The 21,509-nt window shown below is 49.0% G+C and overlaps 1 protein-coding gene across 6 annotated transcripts in view; it reads right to left on the bottom strand.

The window, feature by feature from the left end:
• ADARB1 (adenosine deaminase RNA specific B1) overlaps positions 1–21,041 on the bottom strand; it is a 116,611-nt gene extending 95,570 nt beyond the window's left edge. For 4 of the 6 annotated variants that reach the window (XM_068947691.1, XM_068947690.1, XM_068947692.1 and 1 more), the window contains exon 1: positions 11,571–11,681. The gene's annotated coding sequence lies outside the window, so the exon portion shown is untranslated. Of the gene's footprint in view, positions 1–11,123; positions 11,301–11,570; positions 11,682–20,774 lie in introns of those variants that run through there. The other 2 variants (XM_068947686.1, XM_068947687.1) reach the window with 2 other exon arrangements.
• Between the last annotated feature and the right edge of the window lie 468 nt (positions 21,042–21,509).

Genomic DNA, 21,509 nt, shown 5'->3' with positions numbered 1-21,509 from the left:
TGGGCATCCTGCCCTAGGTGACGCTGCTTGAGCAGGGGGGTTAGACTAAATGATCTCCAAAGGTCCCTTCCAGTCTCAACCATTCTGTGATTCTGAGAAGGGGGAAATGAGAAAAATTTATGGGGTTATATAAACTCTAGCTCTGTTTATTTAACGAGTATGTGTACTCAATCTCCAGGAAATGTAACCATGGACTAAAGTTCAAAATTTAAAGTTCTAGTGTACTGAAGCCTCTCCGCAGAGTGAAGCGTATATTAGTTTAATATAATGACCACACAAACTTTGTATTTTTTGGAAACTAGGGTGAACAGTCTATCTTCCAAAATTTTCAAACTGACTTCCAAAATAAGACAATTTCTTAACTCCAACATACAACTTGGAATATGTTGAAACCCAAACAATGGGCTAAAACTTCTGTGTAGGCAGCTATTCAGGAAAATGTGACACACTTTTTTTTTTCCTTCAGTCTCTGCCACTTCTGCACAATTATCTAGACTTCCGTTAAACCAAGAGGCAATCTAACAATCCTCTGAATCAGCAGCCCTCTGAGTCTCATCTTGAAAGCTCATCAATTTTCTCAGAGCCAAACCCTTTAGCGAATACAAAACATTTTCCCTCAAAGAGCTCACCGCTCAGAGATCATCTGCTCAGATGATCCTGGTTACAGGAGCTGGCAGCATCCCACAACCATCAGCTGACGAGGGTAACTCCGCCTGAATAATTCAGGAGGCTCGCTGCCGCACGGTTACCGGGCTCAAAGCGGCGCACGGTTTCGGCGCGGGTGCCTCGGTTTCCGCCGGCAGGTGCCGGACCCCAGCTACCATGGAGAGCTCCCAGCCCCACCGCCCCCCGCACCCCAGCCCACTCCCCTTCCAGCCAGCCACGGCCCAGGCACCGCTACATTTTTGCTCGCTTTCCAGGTTTACTTCCCAGCTGAACAACAACTGCGCCTGAACAGCTAGCCGCTAAGTGTCCCACTTCACACAATTCGAGGGTGCCGTACCCTACAATTAACACTGCATTTAATACGAGTTCAGACAGCTATCACAAGATGTTACATCTGTATACTCTATTCCAGAATCAAGAGCACTGCCTTAAAAATCTATTCCCAAAACAGATTCAACTACTGACTAAGGGAGAAGCTGTCAGCATAGTTTACCGATTAAATCTCCCTATCCTACCTAATAGACTTCCTTACCAGCTGCATTTCACTTTGGCCCACATCACATCAGGAATTTCAAGCAATCCTGAAAATCGCTGGAGATGCAGACTGAAACTGTTATCTGTCCCTCCTGGTGAAATAAAATGATACCCTTTCACTAGAGTATACCTACCCAGCTGACTGAGAAATACAATAGCTCAGCAATCCTTAGAAGCAAACACTGATTTAGAAGCTTTTTCCAGCTGCTACAGCATCTTCAAACTCCCATTCTCAGAGAAACTGTCAAGACGGGACATTGGGACCCCCTGTTTACAGCACCCACCAACATCCTACACCTGTCCCAGGCAAGGCACAGCACGGAGATAACCACCAACACAAAGGACAGCCTCGCTGCTGACTTGATTGCCACGATGGCCTCCAGCATTTAACACAAGGGATCCAAAGCCACTGATGCCCCTTTGGACTGTAACTGCAGTAGAGTCTAGCTCTGCAGCAGCTCTCACAGTCTATCTCGAGCAGCACTCAGAAAGATGAAAAGTAACCTCTCCTTTACTCTCAACAGGGCTTCAGACAACAGCGGATCCATGCTAATCTCCTGACTTCGGAGACTGACTAATATATGTCAATCATCATCTTCATCTTTTCAAGTTGATCAGCCCTCTTAAAATGGAAAATATGAAGTTTGCTAGGAGCTGTTCATTGTACTTTCAAAGCATAAACAAATAGTTCAAAGACTATATCTAAACACAAAAATTACACAGAAATTCTTTTTGACAGGATAAAATATGCAATTTCAAAACAAATAGAGATAACAGTAGAAAAAAGTTACATGCATGAAGAATGATGCTGTCCTTCAGAAATATAAATAAATGATCATTTTGGTAATAAATATGAACAAAATTCAAAAGAACTCTTTTACTTCAAGGCAAGTTCATTCACAGATCTTATTAATAGCGAACTCGTTTCTTTTTATGAACTCAGGAGCAGCAGAAGGAAAAGCATGTAAGAAGATTATGTTAATACTATTTTTAAGCATATGTAAGGACAGTGAATGAAATACTGATTATTCACTCACTTCCACTTAATTTAAAAAAGCAACTACTTACTAAAAATAGCTTTCAGCGGATAAGAGAAGAAAAACTAGGCAGCACCAGAAAAACAGGTACAGCTATATTAATACTCGTTACACCTCACTATCCGCATGCATCAGTATTGAAGCCTATGGAAATCAACTTTGATATAAAAGCATCAATAGGGATAAACTATTCCAAAGCTTTCATCTAATGCTCCCTTTGTACAAACATAGCAATATGTTTCAGAAGGAAGGATAGTATTTCCAACTTTTTATCACAAGGGTAAATAACAGAAGTAGGTTTAACATAATTTCCAAGTTTCTTGTCAAAGAGATTCAAATACACATTAAAGCAGATTTCATATAGATAGATTTTGACTTTTCACTATGATCATCAGAAGGACTTAGTAGTCTTCACAAAACAACAGAGGAGACCACTGTGCTGAAGTCGCCATTGGCCCATGCACCTAAGGGATGCTACAGAACTAGGAAAGGATTTTCTCCAGTTTCTTGAGGGCTCTTAGTCTAGAAGACTTCACCCAGCCCAATTTTTCAAAAGTATAGACGCACTAGCTCTTGAGCTAGACCACCATGCTTTTGTTCAAGTCAGTTGTACTTTTCTATTTCACGTTCTTCAAAGCTGCTAACGCGGCAAAAAGTCCCAGTTTAGTTTCTGGTTAATCAAAGGCTGAATACTTATTAGTGATTGAGGCACAATCCAGTCACCAACTTACAGGTGCCAGATGTGCTCCGAGAGCTCATATTCGTGTTTAATTTCATCCAAAGAGAAACCAGGCATGCGCTCCCAGATTGCTCCGCAAGGCAAACTAAAACACAGTAAGTGGAGACAATCAGGAGACTCGCTTCAAAAAGCACATTCCTGATTCAAATTAAAACACTAATGTAGACGCACCCCCAAAACCCCTGCCAGAATCACTGTTTCTAGTTAAGCATTAATTTCCAGCTCCATTTTGTTATTAAAACACAGTATCACACTACATCAAGTGAAAGAATATTGCTTGGCATTGGTAAGTGGCAGAAGATAAAAAGCATCTGTAAAAATACTATTGCAAGAACGTCTGTATAACGCATACTAAATCCCAGGAAAGTACATCTGCTCTCAGCACTTGAATGACGACTTCACTGGCTATAAGAATGCTTCTTACCAAGAAAGAGGCTGAAATCCGAGAGAAGACATCAAAGGTGACTCTTCTGAGAAAATGGAAGTGTAGTGCCACACTGCTATTCCAAAAAACCTTAGAGAGGAGAAAAAGTGGACTGAATTTTAGACTAACTGGTTTTAGACTAAACTCTTTGGTTTATCATGGAATATGATAACACATGGCAGATTCGCAGTTCCTCTCCTGTGCGTGGTTCCCTGCCTTCCTGGTAGGACCTCTCCTGCAATTCAGAAAGCCCAAACTCCACTGACAGGACATGAACACCTAGGAGCAAAGGTTGGTACTGACCTCAGGAACCACCACCTTCCACAGAGCACCTGGATTTTGTGCAGACTCCAGAGGCAATAGGTCCATGGGGTTGAAAACCTACATGAAGTCAGAGTGTCCAAAAAGGACATTCAACAAGATATGACGTTTCAGTTACAAAAGCTAAGAAAAATTTAAGTGAAAAAGTGCTATTTCTCATACAGATTAGTAAACTATCATAAAGGAAGTTTCTTCTTACATAAAACACTTTGCTAAGTTCCATCGTGCAAAAGGATGGAAAACACACAAAATATGCACGCACTATACAGTTCTTTTCACAGTATAAAACTGACCAAGACCTATCGGGATTAAAAAAAAATAATAATAAATTCTGACAAAAACAGACACGAACAATAACTCCTCCTTCTGTAGTCTCCTAATGTGAGCTGTGCTATATGTGGCAAGAGTAAGCTTTGAAACTGGAGTTGGTGAGGGGGGCTTATAAATGAGGTTCCCCCATTCAGCTAGCTTTATTAGAAGCCTCTCACAAACGAAGCACAGTTCAACCATCTAACATCCAGCTGCTTATGTTCATTCTTTTCATTTTTCAGATACTTAAATATACCAATACTGATCCTCTATCTTTAGATTTGAAAAAGATGGTATGTCTAAGGACAAAAGCAGCATAGAAATGTGTTATCTTAGTGTGTTTCTGATCTATTACCACAGCAGTATACATTTTTCCCCCCTTACGATCCCCATATCAGCATCCACAGTGGGCTAGACCGAGGGTCCTTCTAGCCCCTTTTCTTGAGGTCTCTACTCTTCCCTCAGCAGCTGCTGCAAGAACAGGGCAGGCCCACAGAGGTATTTTAGTTAAATATTTTCCCAGTCCCCAGTAATTTCCAGTGGGGACATTTCCTGATTTACAGACAGTATTTTGGTGTATTCAGTACCAGATTTTTCTACTAGGTCTGTCAACATTCTACGTTCCAGATAACTTGCATGCTCAATTTCCTAATGAGAAGACACGACTGATCTTACCTTTGAATTAAAGATCCTACAACGCTCTTACTGGGATTCATATAAAGGTTTTTTTGTTGTTGTTATGATTAAGCACACAGTACCTGTGCTTAGCATTTGAGGTGAAAAATAAAACCTCATTTTGATTGAAAACAGACTTTGTAAACAAAGTTTTATAAAACTTGCATCTAAAAAAAGAATTCAAAGATGTTTTTTCCCCCTCTAACAGTTTCCCAGCAGATTGCACCCAACTATTATGGTATAACTAAGTTAGCAAAAAGGCAGTAGAAGTTCAAACTTAAAGACCAATTTGCTAATAAAAATGAGGAGCCAAATAAATGAACCTAAATAAAATCACCCTTGTTTTAGACACACTGAACACTTGCACTGGAAGTCCTTCAAAATACAAGAGGCAGGTACTAGTAATCTCTGTAAATCTTGAAACTTAAACAGCTTAAACAGGAAAAAATGCATCTAATTTAGGTTGCCTCACAGTTCCTACGTAAAAACCTCATTTTCACATGCTACAACTGACAAATGAAAGAAAGAGCCATTTTCCATACTTGCTTGTTCCCTTTTGGATCAAATTTTAACAGTTTGTCTTTTCCCAGAGTCGATATGACAAAGTTAATAGCAGAAAGAGATAGAGAGCACCATTGGAAAATGAAGAGTACTAGCATATGTAGCGTTTGGGATGATGCTAAATTGGCATTGGTGTAAGTCCCAAAGCCTAATGTAACTGAAAGCCCGTCACAAAACTGTCTATACAACTTAAAGTATTATAATAACAAAAAACAACAGACAACAAGATAATCAGTTAGATGATACACCCCGACACGCAGCTCCGAATTCAAACTCGGCACCAAATGAGGAAAGTTTTATACATCCCTTTGAATTCAAAATCCCGCATATTCTTCCCACCCTTTCTCTGAATGAGACTATTGAGGATATTCAGCATCTTACCCGCAACATATCTCAAAATATCAGCTCTAAGAGTTTCGTTCCATTAGAATCTCTGAAGAAAAAAAAGAAAACAATAGAAAAGTGGATTTTCCAATTTCGGTACACCTCAAAAAGGAAAAGCCTCAGAAGCCAAAGCGGAAAGAACATCAGTATAAATATCTTAAAGCTTTACTGGTGCAAACAGGAAAAAAAAAAAAAAACAACCCATAAATAAACTATACTCTTCAAATCCCAGAACAGACCTTCCTTTTGCATCTTTGCCAGAAGTACTCAGCACAAAAAATCCTGATCCAAATGGTTATGAAGCACCTATACAGGACGTTTTCCTGGATAACAGGAAAAGTCTTTAAAGCCAAACTTTAAATCTTCATTCATCTCATAGTTGCCTACAGATTCACTCCTATTCCCTCCCCCTTCTGCCCAAGGGGCAGGATGGGCAGTAAAAGAAAAATAACGGTACCTAACAGTGGCGTTTGCTTTCTTAAGCATCACCTATGACACTGCAAGATTTCTAGTCAGATCACTTCTCACCACACTCATGAAGGGAAAACAAGGAAACTCAGCTTCAACTGGAACTACTTATGAAACTGGATTTCCTGTTTGTCTTTCTACCATAAAGATCCTCTGATGTCTAATAATATATCTGCACTCAGTCAACAGCTTTTCCTTCAGGCGGGGCGCTAATCTGAGAATTTCCTCCGTTCAGATGCTTGTCCTCACACAACTTCTAGGCGCTTACCTTTGATGTCTCTACCTCCAAAGAAATTTCACGGACTTTTCAATCTGTTGACCAGTTTCATCCGGGGCCACTGACAATATGATTGCATAAGCATCACGCTTGGGAAATCCAGTTAAGAAGCAGATGAGGTGCTGGGGGTTCCCGATAAGAACGGCTACAGGGCAATCCTGCTTTAACAACATGAACCGCACCCTCAGCATAAGAGACAGACGCAGGAAGAGACCTAATCCTATGGCATCAAGGAAGAAGTTTCTCCCCCATATAATGCATGCATTAATGAAAGTAATGAAAACATATCACCATTCTTCTTCAAACACATACATGGAAAAAAAAAAAGTATACAAGATCATGACACCATGCCATCAAGCACAAAGGAAAAACTGGAGGCCTCAGTGTCTGGTCACTTCTGAGCTTCCTATCACTTTCACAGATGTTCTACATCACGTATTAGAAATCTCAGTAACTACCAACTTCAACCAACAAACACATAACTGCCCAAAGAAGCCCAGCCTTTTCAGATCCCTCTAGCCAGCAGATATTCACAGAGGACATTTCTGCAATCAGGTTATTCTCTTAAGTTTATTGGCACACGGTTGGACATGCATCAAAGGGGACAGCACTGAGTCATAGCGCTCAGCAGCCATGACTGACTCACCCTGGAGCTGATATTTCAATGTACTCCAGCACGGCCTCACGCTACAGCTAACAACAGGCTCCACGGACTGTTTCAAAGAAGGCTCAAGGTAACCCTCTCCTCTTTTGTAGATGGCCTGAATTTCCTTTACAAGTGAACTGACGAACATCACGGCTGACCCAAAGACAGTCAATGCAAAAAGATCTCAATTCCCTTTGCGACCAAATATTATTGAGAGGACTTTTGTCTTGAACATCATTCTGAAACAATCTTGCCTCCAAAAGCTACACAACAGAAGTTACCTGAAACAATGACAATTTGGGATCCCCCTCACACACACTTTTTTTTTTTTTTTTAATTGCTTTAGTCAGCTGAAGACCCTAACACTCAGGGCAGACTCCTATAAGCTTCTACAGCATGTGGACAGTCTCTTCAGGGATTAAAATTAGTTGCAAAAATAAATATTTTTAATACCTCCAGGAGGCTTATTATCCTAGTACTGGCACTCACTGCATTCCATTAAACGCACAAGATACAAACAGTCTTTACTAAAAAGACAAAAAAAAGTACTCAGCTGTTAAACAGTAGGAAAGAGCAAGAAGCAGCCACACCATATGCAGACAGGGAAGAAACTTGTTTTAAAACATAATTTGATTTGCTCACATAATCAATTTGTCAAGCATCTTTTTATCACGCAATATTTATATTATACAGTTATTTCTTTCAAAACCAAGGTACATAAATAACAGCCTCTACCGTTAAATAAGTCCAAAACCACAGTTTTAATCTTTGGTACTTAAGCTCAAACTGAAATCCATACTATGGCAGCTGGGTGGCCTGAGTTTTAAAGGTGCCAAGCACTTACTGGTTTCAGAAGTTGCAGAAACAGCAAGTACTATGCATCGTTGATTATCAGACCACTTTCCTAGATGTCCAAATGAAAATTCTCACCTAACTTTTTAGGTCAGTTCAGCGAGCGCAGGACCTTACAACACAAGAGGCATCAATTGTACATAGATATAACCTAACAAGCAACACTCACTGTCAGTATCTGGAGGCAGCCTATTTCAATCATGCGTAAAATTTCCACGGAAAATAGAAGCACCAGTCTACTGATTCAACACATACAGCTGATGAAAAGTTTCTCGCAGGGGGCATGCTCACCACTGCCATCCCCAAAACCTTTCTGAAGTCACAGATCAGACCGCAAAAACATCAGTGCCAAAGTTTTTAGAAGGAAAGTTATGTTTCCGGTCAGTCCCACGGCTCTCGACGTGAGCGTTTGCTGTCACCTTATTTAACTGGACTCCTTCATTCCCGCATAGGATCTCTGAACGGATTACTACAAACCACCTAAGGCACCCAGGCCGGGTATACTGAGCGCAGAGATGACTTTGCCCTAAACCATCAGAGCCTGAACTGCTTCCAGTCCCGGGTCTGTGATCACGTCACGATGATGCTGAGTCGAAGCTAGTAAGCCCAGCCCTTCAGGTTTTACCTACTTAAGCCAAAACACAGTGGACTTTTAAAAGAGAAGAAAAGTCCTCATTCTATTACAATAGAAAAAAAACAAGGTAAACATACTCTAGAAGACTTGTGTGCCTAGCTCTTAGTGAGAGAGAGGCCTGCCCTTAAAAGCTTGTAGCGTAACACTGCATTGCTGTTTACAAACCAAATACAGGACATGTAGAGGCACTAAACTCTAATTAGAGCAAATAATCCTGAATAAGCTAGGGGCAAGTATAAAAACGATGACCTGAGGTCCATAAGCACACCACAAACAAAGCTATGAGACACATCCCTCTGCAAGCACTAACGTAACGTCCTTAAAAGAACCTTTTCAGAAAACAAGTCTTCATAAATCAAATTCTCCTCCTGCTGAAAAAGCAGGCTGTCCTTCTGTAATAACAGGACCTGGTCAAACGCAGCAGTGACCATTTCAGCCACTCACTGGAGAATGAATCATACGCAGAGAATCACAAAAGCCTGAGCCGCTATCCTTTGAGCTGAAGGGCCCAGTCTTGTAGCATAGAAGCCATACCAGGGAAATCTCGGCCAGCACGCTAGCTGCTGAAAAGCAGCTAACAATGCACATGTGTACGTCGGGCTAGGGACGCAACTAATCTGTCACGCTCTGATAAACTGTATGGTAAAACGTGAGAAACTTCCTCGCGTAACTCCTCGTCCTAATTACTGAAAGCAAGAATTGTGTATACACGCAGCTGTGCCTGAGCAAACTTGGGGCAGCGGTCAGGGGAGGTCTGCCTCACAAAGCCGAGCTCTGTGACAAAGAGCACGGCACACAAGCTGGCTCTGTGCAGCATACCGGCCCCAGCAGCGCAACCACAATTCTGCCTGAGCTGCTGCGTCCTCTTAATGCACCAGCTGTGGGCTTACCAGCACAAATCAATGTTAGCCTAAGGACCTCTGCGCTTACCAAACTGAGGACAGTATCGCAGAGCAAAAACGATATACAGTCACCTTTAGAAGTTAACTATCAGCCGCATTTCTGTGAACTGTAGTGCACTGAATGCTAATTTACTGGAAAAGGTGGGACTACTCAGTCTCTGGGCTGCCAGAGAGCTGGTGGGAAATTTTCCGTCATATTTTGCTACCCCCTAAACCATGAGGGTGGCTAAGCTTTTCCTTCGGTCATCGCGAGACTACACACAGTAGGGGCCAAGACCACATCATTCACTATAGAAAAAAAAAGTTAAACAGACAGAGAGGATTTGGCAAAACCCCCAAAAGCATGCATCTTAGACATCCTAAAAGTAACAACAGTCATTCAAGACATGACTGTTTATACTATGAGACTCATTACACAGGAGGTCTGCCTATTTTTAGAGGTAGATATCACTACAATTGAGTGCTAGATAAACCCAAACAATTATTTTAAAAGGGTATTCCATCACTAATTATTCTAAACATCTTCTGCACTCTGTAGGTTGGCTTGCTGCCACTCTCAAGCGTAGAAGCTCTCAAAATGATGCTACAGCTCCACTTGCACAAGGCTTTAACAGCGGTGATAGATAACTCTCAGAACAAGCAGCATGTCCATATGAGTACAACAGCATGGCAAGCTCGTCACAGCTTTTGCATGGCAAAAAAATGAGACCACGTTCTTGCTTATGCTACAGAAAATACAGGAAGTTTTAATTCACCCTTGAGAAAAGACCGAGGAATGGAAGCGGTACAAATGGTGGCGGAAGCACTTGAACTGAGCCCCACGATTTGACAGCAAACTCAAAGCTAGTGGATCAAATCCAGTATGGCGCAGTGTAGCAGCATCATAGAAGCTAGTTGCTGCTTGAAAGGACCTACTGGAGGAAAAAAAAGGGTTAGGCTCCTGCATGCAGGCATAAAACAACCACTTTAAGAACTAAATAAACAGGCAAAACGAGCTTGTTTGTAAAGACCAGTCTCGTTGCTGTTAGCCGTGTAACTCAAGGACCTATTTTGTGGTTTCACAAGACGGAGCCCAGAGTCCCAACTGCTTCACAATCTTCTGCTCAGCCAAGTGCCACAAGCAATCCCTCATCCAGAGTTTCAAGAGATAAAGGGCGAATACACGGGCTGAAAGAAAAGCTGTACCAGGTCAGCCACCACCTTTCTGCCATACACCAGCCACACGTCCTTCAGCAGAGCCCAGCACTCCCTGAGCTCCAAAAAGGTGCGTTAAAAATTATTAAGCCAGCGAGAGTGATTGCACAATAACAGAGGCTGCAAGCACAGTTTTGTTTAAATACAGCTCAAATCCAACAAAACGCCCAAGGACTCAGGAAACCTGAATCTGCCACAGGCCAAAGCAACAGATGGTAGGCTAAGGCAGAGGGCTACAGCATATCGCAGCCAACAAGGCCAAGAAAGATGCTTTGAGGCCAAGCAGCGTTTCCCGACGGCGCTGCGATTTTGAAGTCCCACTTGACAAACGCGGCGTCCGCCGCCTTCGAGGCGGGGAGCGAGCCGGGGATGGCGGGGGCGGGGGGGGCCGGGACGAAACGAACTCTTCCGGACAGAGTAAGTCAGGTTGAGACCAGCAGTAAAGCACAGGGCGGGGCAGCGCCAGGCACCGCCGCGACAACCACCAGGGACGCGCTCACCGTCCAGGTCGCACCCGGAGCAACGCCGATGCCACCCGCAGCCGCCCCGCGCCTCCTCCAAGCCAGAGGCCGGGACCGTGCCGGGATTCACCGGGGAGGCGCGGGAGCCCCCACCCCCGCCGGGGCGGGCACACGGGGGCAAAACTTCCCGCCGCGCCGCCAACTCCGCCGCCTCCCCCCCCGCCTCAAAATGGCTTCGCCTCAACCGCCTCAACGGTCGCCGCGGCCCCTCACCGGGCCCGCCCGCCCCGCCGCACTGCGCCCCGCCCGCCCCGCTCAACAGGTGCGGGGGGGGGGGGGCGGCCGGGTCCCCCCCCCCTCCGTCCCCCCCTTCTCTTCCCTCCCCCCCTCCTCCGCCGCCGCCGCCGCCGGCACCTGCCGCCGCGTCAGGACCTGGACAGGTCCCGCGGGGCGCGCCCGCCCCCGCCGCCGCTCCGCCACACGCACCGCACTTGGCGCCGCTGCCCGGACCCCGCCGCCGCTCCCGCTCCCGCTCCGCCATCCGCCGAACCGAGCGGCGGCTCCCGCTGCGCCGCCGCCGCCGCCGCCGCTGCCGCCGCCGCCGCCGCCGCCGGCCCCCGTGCGCGCCTGCGCGCCACCGCGGCGAGCGGCCGCACACGCGCGCCGCGCGCGCGCGCCCGCCGACGTGCAGGCCGCGCTGCGGCCGCGAGCCCCGTGCCCGGGGCGGGGCTGGGCGGGGCGGGGAGGGGCGGGGCCGGCAGCAGCGCGGCCGCCCCATTGGCAGGCGGCGAGCGGGGGCGTCGGCCGCCAGCGGCGCGCGCCCGCGCCCGCGCACTGGGGACCGCAATGGGCGCGGGGCGGGGCCCGCGGCGCGGGAGCCGGCGCTGATTGGCCCGGTGAACGCGGCGGCGGCGGCGGCGGCGGGGGGGCGGGGAGGGGGAGCGGCGCGCGGGCGCTGCGGCGCGGGCAGGTGCAGGGGGCGGGGCGACGGCCGGGCCCCTCCCGGGGGCGGGGCCGGGGCCGGGCGGGTGCACGGGCAGCGTTGGTGCAAGGACGGGGCCGGGCGGGTGCACGGGCAGGGTTAGTGCAAGGGCAGGAGCAGGGCTGGGCAAGACTGGTGCCGGGGCAGGGCTGGTGCGCGGGCAGCGCTGGTGCAAGGACGGGGCCGGGCTGGTGCACGGGCAGCGCTGGTGCAAGGACAGGGGCAGGGCTGGTGCACGGGCAGGGCTGGTGCACGGGCAGCGTTGGTGCAAGGACGGGGCAGGGCTGGTGCACGGGCAGCGTTGGTGCACGGGCAGCGTTGGTGCAAGGATGGGGCAGGGCTGGTGCATGGACAGGGCTGGTGCACAGGCAGCGTTGGTGCCAGGACAGGGGCAGGGCTGGTGCGTGCACGGACAGGGTTGGTGCAAGGGTAGGATTAGTTCAAGGCCAGGGGAAGAGCTCGTGGATAGCAGGGTTGGTGCACGGGCAGGGTTGGTGCAAGAGCAGGATTACTGCAAGGGCAGGGGCCAGGCGGGTGCATCCCCCAGTGCACCCCGCTGCTGTCACTCGCCGTCCCCCGTCCCCCCTCAGCGACTGGCAGCCGCGAAGCCTCCCCATCCCCTCGGGGGCACCCCGGCCCCCTGCCCCACGCTCGGGCCCGTGCCAGGCGCCGGCGCTCTCCCTGCCCTTGCTGTGACCCGGCGCCCAGCTTTGCCTTGGCCCCGCAACCTTTTCCCTGCCGCCGACCTCACCGTCGTCTCCTCGCAGGGCCATTGCAACACCGAAACTGTTGGGGAGCGGGGCTCTATCTGGGGGGGAAGAAAAAAAATTCTTTTTCTTTTTTGGATTAACAACTCCAAAGGGTATCGCAGAGCCCCTCCGGCGCGTGGAAAGAGACTTTTGCCCTGTTAAAAGAAAGCCCCGCTTCATCTGCCCATGGAAACGGGCTTGCAGCAGCACCTACGGTTAAAGGCATGCAGCTGCCAGTGAGGGGCCCGCTGGCATGTGCAAGATTTTCAGGGATACTGAAGCCGGCCAGGAGCTTCTCCCGCCGGGCTTCATTCACGTGGCTTTAGGGCTCCCCCGGGTGCCTCTAGCCAGGCCCTTCAGGCCCAAACACCTCCGAAAAATCTTGGGTTTTCCCCACCCTTTTCCACGCAGCAGCTGGGGATGGAGGGCTTCGGCGGCTGTTCGGCCTCGAGCCGCGACACCCTCCCTCCTCTCCTGTCCTTGGGCCTGCCCGGGGACTTCCTTCGCCGCCGACGCGCGCGGGTCGAGCAGAACCGTTCGCTCCCCGGCTTTCCGCCCCTTCCGGGTTCCCGAATGAGCACCAAGCGTTGTTACATGAGCCAGGCGCTTATTTAATGCTCCCCTCGGGTACTATTTTCTCGTCTAAGAAGCCAAGTTAGGCGTTCGGTACCGCCACCGCACGGCGGGTACCGAACCCTTCCCCTTGCTGATCAAATTCTGAATTTGCATCCTTGCTGATGAGCGTGGCCCCTACCCGCCTAGGGGATGGATGACCCTACCGGCCGGCTGTCCTGTGCTTTTCGGGAGGCACCCGCCGCGGCAGCGTCCTTGGCCACGCTGCCGGTCCGCCCGGACTGTCCCCCCACGGGTTCATAACCACGTGTTCCCACATCTCTGGCGGCCCTCCTCACGACCACCGGTGGCTCTGGGCAACCCTTACAAGACTACGTGACGGTGCAAGACAGCAACAGGTAAATCCAACCTACGTAAAGAAAGGAGGGGGGGGAATGGGCAAGCAACCCCCAGTCCCGGCTGCGCACGTTCAGTGACGGGTCTGAGCTCGGAGGGAGATCTCGCAGCTAAGGTAAGCAGCTCCACAAAAAGCATCAGCTCCGTGCCCAGAAGCTGCCCAAAAGCAAATGAAAAGTGAACAATACCGGGGAAAAGGAAGAGAGGGGAACGTCGTTACACCACTGTATAAACCCATGGTACGCACCGCGGGCATTTCTGGACCTCTCTTCTCCTAAAGGATAGACCAGGGCTGGAGGGGGTTCAGCGAAGGGCAGCAAAGATGAGCAAAGAGCTGCAGTAACTTCTGTTCAAGGAACAGCTAATCAAGCTGGGACCCTTCAGTCTGGGAAAGAGGTAGCCAAGGGGGCTACAAGAGGGGTCTACAGAGCCATGAGGGCCCTGGGGAGAGCTACAGAGACCAACGGGCCAGTGTCTCCGACAAATACAAAGGGCACAAAACGAAGCTAGGAGGAGCTGAGGCTTCTCTTTCAGACCCAAGGACACAAGGCTTTGCATGCCCAAAAACTTACTTGAGGTTTCCAGCTGGACCAGTCAAGTCTAACCCAAACAACACCTCTGCCTACAGACATCATCCCAAAACTATCACCGCCACAGCAGAGCCACACATTGCGATCAGGACATCTGTCTTTATATCTTAAATAATGGGGGAATGAGAAGACAAGTTCGGTTGCCAGATGAGTAAATTAGAATGACCCATTGCATCTGTCTTGTAAAACTTCTCCTGGAATAAGGTAACACTGGCAAAAAGCTCTCAAAAGCAGCTCCTCACCGCCTCCATTCAGACTACTCATGTCTCCCAGCTGTGGCACAAACCAGAGACAAAATAAAGCAGACACCTCTCTCCACCACTGCAGTAGTTTGTCTGCCAGAAAACTGGGTGAGCTGGATTAGGCAAGCTGAGCCGGGCACATGGGTCAAGGCAGCTTCACTGCATATGGAAGCATGCAGAGCAGTATTAATGTCTCTATTTAAAAATGTATGCAGTGGATTTTGGAGTCAGGCATCGGTAGGAACTGCCAGAGGTGGATGGGTGATGTATCCGTGAGATACCTGGCCATCTCGGCTGGAGGAGCAAAGCCCCCAGATTTCTGCCTATCCGAAGGTGGGCAGATGGCCAGTCCGGGGGAAGGACTGAGGATGTGTCGAAGCACACATACCTTGTACCAAAGGGACATTTTCCCCATGTACTGTGTATATGTCCTGGCCAAAGGTGAGGCTGACTCCCACCCGCGCTGCCTGCTTGCTTGCTCACCAGTCATCTGTTCTTCAAGAAGTCCTCCTTCCTGCTGGGGTGAACCTGGTCTTTCGGTCCCTGAGGTGGGGCAAGGTGGCCAGCCTGAGCCCTGCTGTCCTGTTAATCCTGTTGCTTTCCAGCCCAGGGGTCTAGTCTGTTCCTCAGTCAGGCTTATAGGAGTGAAGTTTCCCATGCCCTCCCTCCAGGCAGGCGGTCAGCAAGCAAGCCCCTCACGTGGGGCTTGGACTGCACCGCCACTGCACGTCGCGATGCCTCCCCAGGGCACAGAGAGCAACCAGCCCCACGGCTCCTGCTGTAAGTCACCAGAGCGATCGCCCAGGTGGCGGACATGCATCACGGTCGCGTTCGCAACCTCCTCCGTGGTGCCAGCGTGGAGATCCGCCCCTCCTGCCCTGACTCCCTGTGAGCCACCAGGGCCCTCTGCTCCAGCCACTCTCGCAGGGCAGTTCTCACTTCAAGGACTTTGAATCTGGTCCCCTGGACTACACATCCCCCTCATGCCTGTGGTTCGAAACCGCCCCAAAGACTGAGCTGTGGTCCAGGCCTTCATATCTCCATTTCAGGTGCATGTCATTCCCCCTCAAGCAGGGCTGCCACTTGGCTTTCCGCCAAGAGGAGCCTTGATCCTGCAGGCCAGGACTGCCCCGCGCTCTGAAAGCACACGTGGAGAGCAGGGGGTTGGCGTTTTGGGCAACAGCTCCAAATCGAAGTGCCAAGGCAGCCGCAGCCTGCATCGTCCTCACCCCGGGAGCGTGACCCCACCAGGCAAAGCCAGGCCGCTCCAGTGGAAGGTGAATCTGTGCTGCTGAGCCAAGTCCTCCCAGGCAGAGGAGAGGGGGACGTGTGTCCTCCTCAGGGGATGGCTTACGGGGCTGGCTCTGTTGCCCAAGTTTTCGATTAGAGGCCAGTCCTTTTGTGGCCCTAGCCCTGTTTTCTGTGTCAACACAACTCTCTCTGCCAGTCAGCTGTGCTATCTTATCGTTCCTTGACAAAGTTATTACACTTTATAAAGGTAACTCAGTTGACATAATACACTTAGACATCTCTAAGGCGCTGGAGTTGGCCCTGCAGAACATGTTAATTAAAATGAGCGTTGTTTCAACATCAATAACGCGTAGATCAAACAGGATTAACCCCAGCCGACATGAGCAGGGTTTCTTATGGGTCTGAGCAGCGATCGCTTCTTAGCCTGATTTTATCCAGCTTTATCGGTGGTCTGAAATAAATTCTGGCACAGCTTGTGACCAGGAGGCAAAACCAAGACACCGACACAGGGTGGAGTGGCTCAGGCAGCAGGCTGGAGTCATGCATGCTGGCAATAGTAGGCTGAAACGGGACCCTGCATCCAAGAGGAGCCTTCCAGGATGGGGATGGGTTGGAAATGCAGGGGAGCAGAGGGCAGGATCATAGGGAGCAGGCACGTTTGGGCATCAGTACCACCTAGGCAGTGCATTTCCTATGCTCCTGCTGCCGCAGCCCAGAGGGACATGGGACGGCATCACAACCTATCCTAAACAGTCCCGTGCCAACTCAGGCTTTCCCTGCTTTGCCCACACGACGTTGTTCCCATCCCCATCCTCTCCTGTCCCTGCATCCAGAGCTGCTCACCAAGGCAGCCTACATCCAGCACTTTCCTTTGCTGCCGGTCCCCCCGAGCTAGGATGCCCTCTGCCTTTTCCTGCCGCGGGCACTGCATCCAAGACAACGTGGCCTGCTTTTTGCAGCAATCAGATTGTGCTGCATCCATGTGGCAAAGTTGCCTTTCTCATTGTAAAAAAACATAGCGGAATAGCTGTTTTGCACTCTTGTATTTCAGGTGAGAAAACCAAGATGCTAAGCATAACTTAAATGAAATGCAGCTGAATATCTGATTGAAACATCTTCAGGAGAATTTTTTTCTAAGGTAGTATTAGGAAATGTATCCATCTGAACGTATCAAAACCAGGACTGTTACTAAAACAGGTCAAAGGAGACAGAAAATACAAAAAGTACAGAAAGGAACAACCGGCAGAGGGAAGAGAGTTGGAGAGCTTTCTCCAGCCTGCCTCCTCACACTGAAACAAAGAGTCGCTCTGTGAACCACAGACATTGCACAGGCCAAACTGACCACAGGAAATAGTTTGCTCACCCAACACGTAATTTGACTATGGAGCTGGCCCAGGAAGCCATTAACGCCAGGAAATCAGCAAAATCCAAGAGTGGTGGACCTTTGCATGGAGAAAAAGAACATCCAGACCTACAATTTCCAACAGCTAAAAACAAAGTGGGTATCTTGGTGTTTTTTGTTTTTTGTTTTTGTTTTTGTCTTTTTTCAGAGTTTCCTGCTGTGGCGTTTAAATGGTTGCAGTCCAAGTTTGGGTGAGAACCTGCAAGACGTGACACTGGTCACGGTTGTTCTAGGCTAAAGTGTCTCGCACAAACACCTTTGGTAGCGGCCATGGGCAGAGGCCCCAGTCTGCAAGACCTCTAACCTGTGCTGCTCTTAAGGCCCATCAGCCTGGGAGAGGGTGGCTGAGCCCCTGGAGGCCACCCCAAGCAGCCGTGCAATAGGCACCAGCCTCAGGGGAGACCTGAGGCCGTTCCTCAAATCCCAGGGCTCCCAAACCTTCCCAGCTTTCTCTGACTAATCTTGGACCTGCAGCACGGTCAAATCAAACTCTCCTGCTACCAAGTGGCATAGGAAGGCAGCAGGAGGCAGGAGACACAAGCAGGAGATTGCTCTTCCACCACGAGGCTGCTTCCCAGAGCCTATCAAGACCCAGCCTGAAGTGAAAGAGGGACTTTGCCCCAGGGACTCCCTCTTGGATAACTACTCCAGAGCACCATTTGTCAACTGAGAAGAAACCTTCTCCTAATTTCTGGTCTAAATGTATTCCTGACCAATTCACAACAAATGGATGTTGTGCAGTACTTTTCTTCTCACTTGCATAGTTTTCTCTCCGTCATATACTCCCTACAGATGTGTTTATAAGCAGTCACCATTGCCCATCTCAGCTGCACCGGTTAAGCCAGTAATGCTCTTTTGCCCTCCCTTGGTTAGAGCAATACTTCATTTTCTTAAGGGTTTCATAGCCTTTTCCACCCCTGTTCCAACTTAAATACACCTTCCTTAAACACAGGTAACCACCACTAGACACAGTATTCCCAGGGATCTCACCAGTGCCATGTACACGGTCCTAGTGTCTTCCTATCTCTACTAAAAACAGCCTCCACAGCACATCCTAGAACTGCGTTTAGCCGTCTTACATCTGCCACACACTGTCAGGTCTGAGTTATCCTCCAGCATCCATAGTTTTCCCCTGGATCAACCAATAGACCCAGATGTTGCTCTGATGACCTCTGCTGACAAGTCTCCATTTCACAAGAGCGTCAGTGGTCCCCAGTGCAGGACTCCACGCTTTGCGCTACCGACTCCCTTGACATTTCTACCAGTCCAGGTGGCCATCACCTAAACCCTTTTGCCCAATGACAGGACTCCTTGGGATGAAACTTGTCAAGAAAAAAAAAAAAAAAAAAGCTTGTCTCCTAACGTGTCACTTTTTCATAAGATTCTCCTACAACTTGCATGACCTTCCATCCCAAATTCCCTTCTGAGGCTGAGTTTGCACCCAGCAACAGCCTCTGGGGATGAACCAGCAGGTTTCTGAGTTACTGCTAACACCCTTCCCATCCTGATCAGGCTTCCAGTTGACATCTATCCTCTTTCGGCAGTGGGGCTGCCAACAGACTCACTGAGAGATACTGTTACACTTTTCAGCTTCTCCTGAAACTTTAACATTCTTCCAAGTCTCCAAAATCTCTTACTTTTTAAAAAGTTGTAGAATTCCTGAAAACGCAGAGGTGACACACCGAGACCGTCCGCTTGCCGAGCCGTACGCCCAGCTGGCTCTCACAACAAGGAGCCAAGTGCCAAATTCAGCTGAAACATGAATCGGGAGCCTCATCCATCATCCTGGCTGTGCCTTCTCCACTCCTAACCACCATCTGCATTCTGATATCTCATCATCTCATCTCAGATTTGTCTCATATCTCATCTCTGTCACCTCATTATCTCTCATAAAACTAGTCTTTTAAATGATATTTAAAACTAAAAAGGGGATGTGGTCTGAGACTTGGAGGCAGGCTGCCATGGGAGGCAATACCACCACAGAGACTCTGTGCCGGCCAAGCCTTGCACTTCTCCTCCTGCAGCTGAGGCTGCTGCAGCACTGCAGCTGGGTTTCGTGCATGGGACAGGCACCGTAAAAGCTTGGTTTTGCTTTGTCCCTCCTACAGCCCTCTGTGCATCAGTCAGAAATCACAGTGCCGCTGGCCTCTGGCTTGCACAGCAAGGCTGGCAGATGTCTGCAGCACTCAGCTAGCCTTAGAAATAACAGTTATGGTGAGAAATTGCCAACGGATACGTCTCGATCAGATCGCGCATCTCATAAGGTCTGACTCTGCAGCCCCGTACAAAGCTACTGGAGGTTTTCTTCGTCACAAAGACTGACACCTTGGAGCTCCTGCTGCATGCTCTGGAGACATCTCTCAAAGGCAATATCCAACTTGTAGGCCACCAGAAAAAGAAATTGCTAATTCAAGTAATTAAGATCAAAAAGGAGGGGATATTAAGACTTCAATTATATTATATGCTTTTGAATCCCTTTTTTTTTTTTCCCAGAGATGTTTGTTTTTTTCAATCTCTGGCAACCTGATTTCCTGCATTGCCTTCCTACTTGCCCCATCTGATCAGTCCTGCTGTCTGCGCAGATGCATTTCCAAAGGACATCCTTGCCACTGTCGCATGGTCCTGAGTCCCAGCAGCACAGGCCACAAGTGATTTCTCTGCCCATAACTTACCCTTGCCAGCCCCTTCAGCACCTGCTTATGGGTCTGTTGGTCATGAGTTTGTCTCATCCCTTCCCGGCCCTGCTGATACTGCCCCATCTCCCCTCGTCCTGGGGCAGCAAGCTCCAGCAGGTCACTCGCTCCCTGCTGCGGCCACAAGCGCTTTCCTCCCTCTACCGCAAGTATCACAGCAGTAAGGACCCTCCAAAACAGACCTCAGCACACGAGGATCTAGGAGTTTGCTGCTGTTCGTTTGACATAGACTCACAGGTGTGCTGGGGAGAAGAGGCCTCTGGCGTCTCCCTTCCAGCCTCCTCCTCAGAGCAGGGTTATCCCCAGCACCAGACAAGGGCGGCCCCAGCTATTTATAACCTGGCTTGGAAACCTCAAGGATGGAGATTCCCGCTCTCTGGGGACCTGTCCCAGGGCTGCCCTCCTCCTGGCAAAGGAGATTCCCCCAGTGCCCGACCGGTGCCCCTTGTTGTCACATCTGCGACCATCCAGGCTGTAAGATGGACGGTCGCTCCCTGCTGTTGTCCAGCACTGACAAGCCACATAAGCATTTGTGTAAAAAAAAAAAAAATCTAAGGTGCTGACACAGCCTTATCGCAGTGCGTTACTGTCCTCAACTCTTTGGCGCAGTGATTCGCCCTGTGAATTGTGCCCAGTTATCAGAGAAGCATGGTACAGAAATCAATCAGATAAAAATAATAATTCTTACTGTATTAAACAACATAGCTTGGTTTTCTTAAAACGTCTTACAAAGAGCTTATGTTTTCTCATCTATTTCTATAGAGTGGTAACAAACGGATGTTACACTGCATTAAGCTTTCTTCGATACTTACCACGCTCTCTGTACAGTACAGGCAAATCCAAGATCTTCATTGAGCTGCTGTTCTGCTTACGTTTAGCTTGCTCCCTCACACAGTTTGTTCCTGGTAGCATTAAAAACTCATATATACACTCTTGAAGAGGATAAAATGGACCAGCATGAAAGCCTGCACTGGAATCAACAACCTATTTTTAAACTTCCTCTTTTGGAAAGACAATCATCTGCCTCTCTGTCCTGCCTGGGAGCTGGGTTGCCACTGGGCTGTGGTCATGCCGGCTCTGGGCTGGTAAAGCTTTGCCTTTGGGAGCGTCTGTCTGCGTTCCCTTATCAGGTTTTATTTCCAGCTCAAGGAATTTAACACCAGCTACTATTTGAGATTTTGAGACTCAGCAGGGAAACTGGCCAAAAAATAAAACAACATTCCTCAATTCCACCTCTGTGTCGCAAGCCAAACCAGTTACGTCTCGCTAGGAAAACAGGAATGCTGCGCGCCTGGGAAATTCACAGCAAAGTCTCCCAGGCCCGTTCCGGCCCCCAGTTCAGCGTCGGCTTAGCAGGGCCCCGGTCCCCGCGGGGATGCTGCACCCTGCTGCGTCCTCCTCTCCCCGCAGGGGCTGCGCTTCTTGGCCCTGTGTCGGGCAGCTAGGAAACACTTCTTTGACATTAAGAAAACCATTACCAGCACAGAAGAGGGAAGAAGAGATGAGGCTGAGAATTAATTATCGTGTCTGATAACACTAACAGTGAT

This window comes from Struthio camelus, chromosome 6 (genome assembly GCF_040807025.1).
Source record: "Struthio camelus isolate bStrCam1 chromosome 6, bStrCam1.hap1, whole genome shotgun sequence".
In the NCBI taxonomy this organism is placed as follows: Eukaryota; Metazoa; Chordata; class Aves; order Struthioniformes; family Struthionidae; genus Struthio; species Struthio camelus.
Note: the sequence above shows the minus strand (reverse complement) of the source record. Positions and strands in the feature narration are given on the sequence as shown.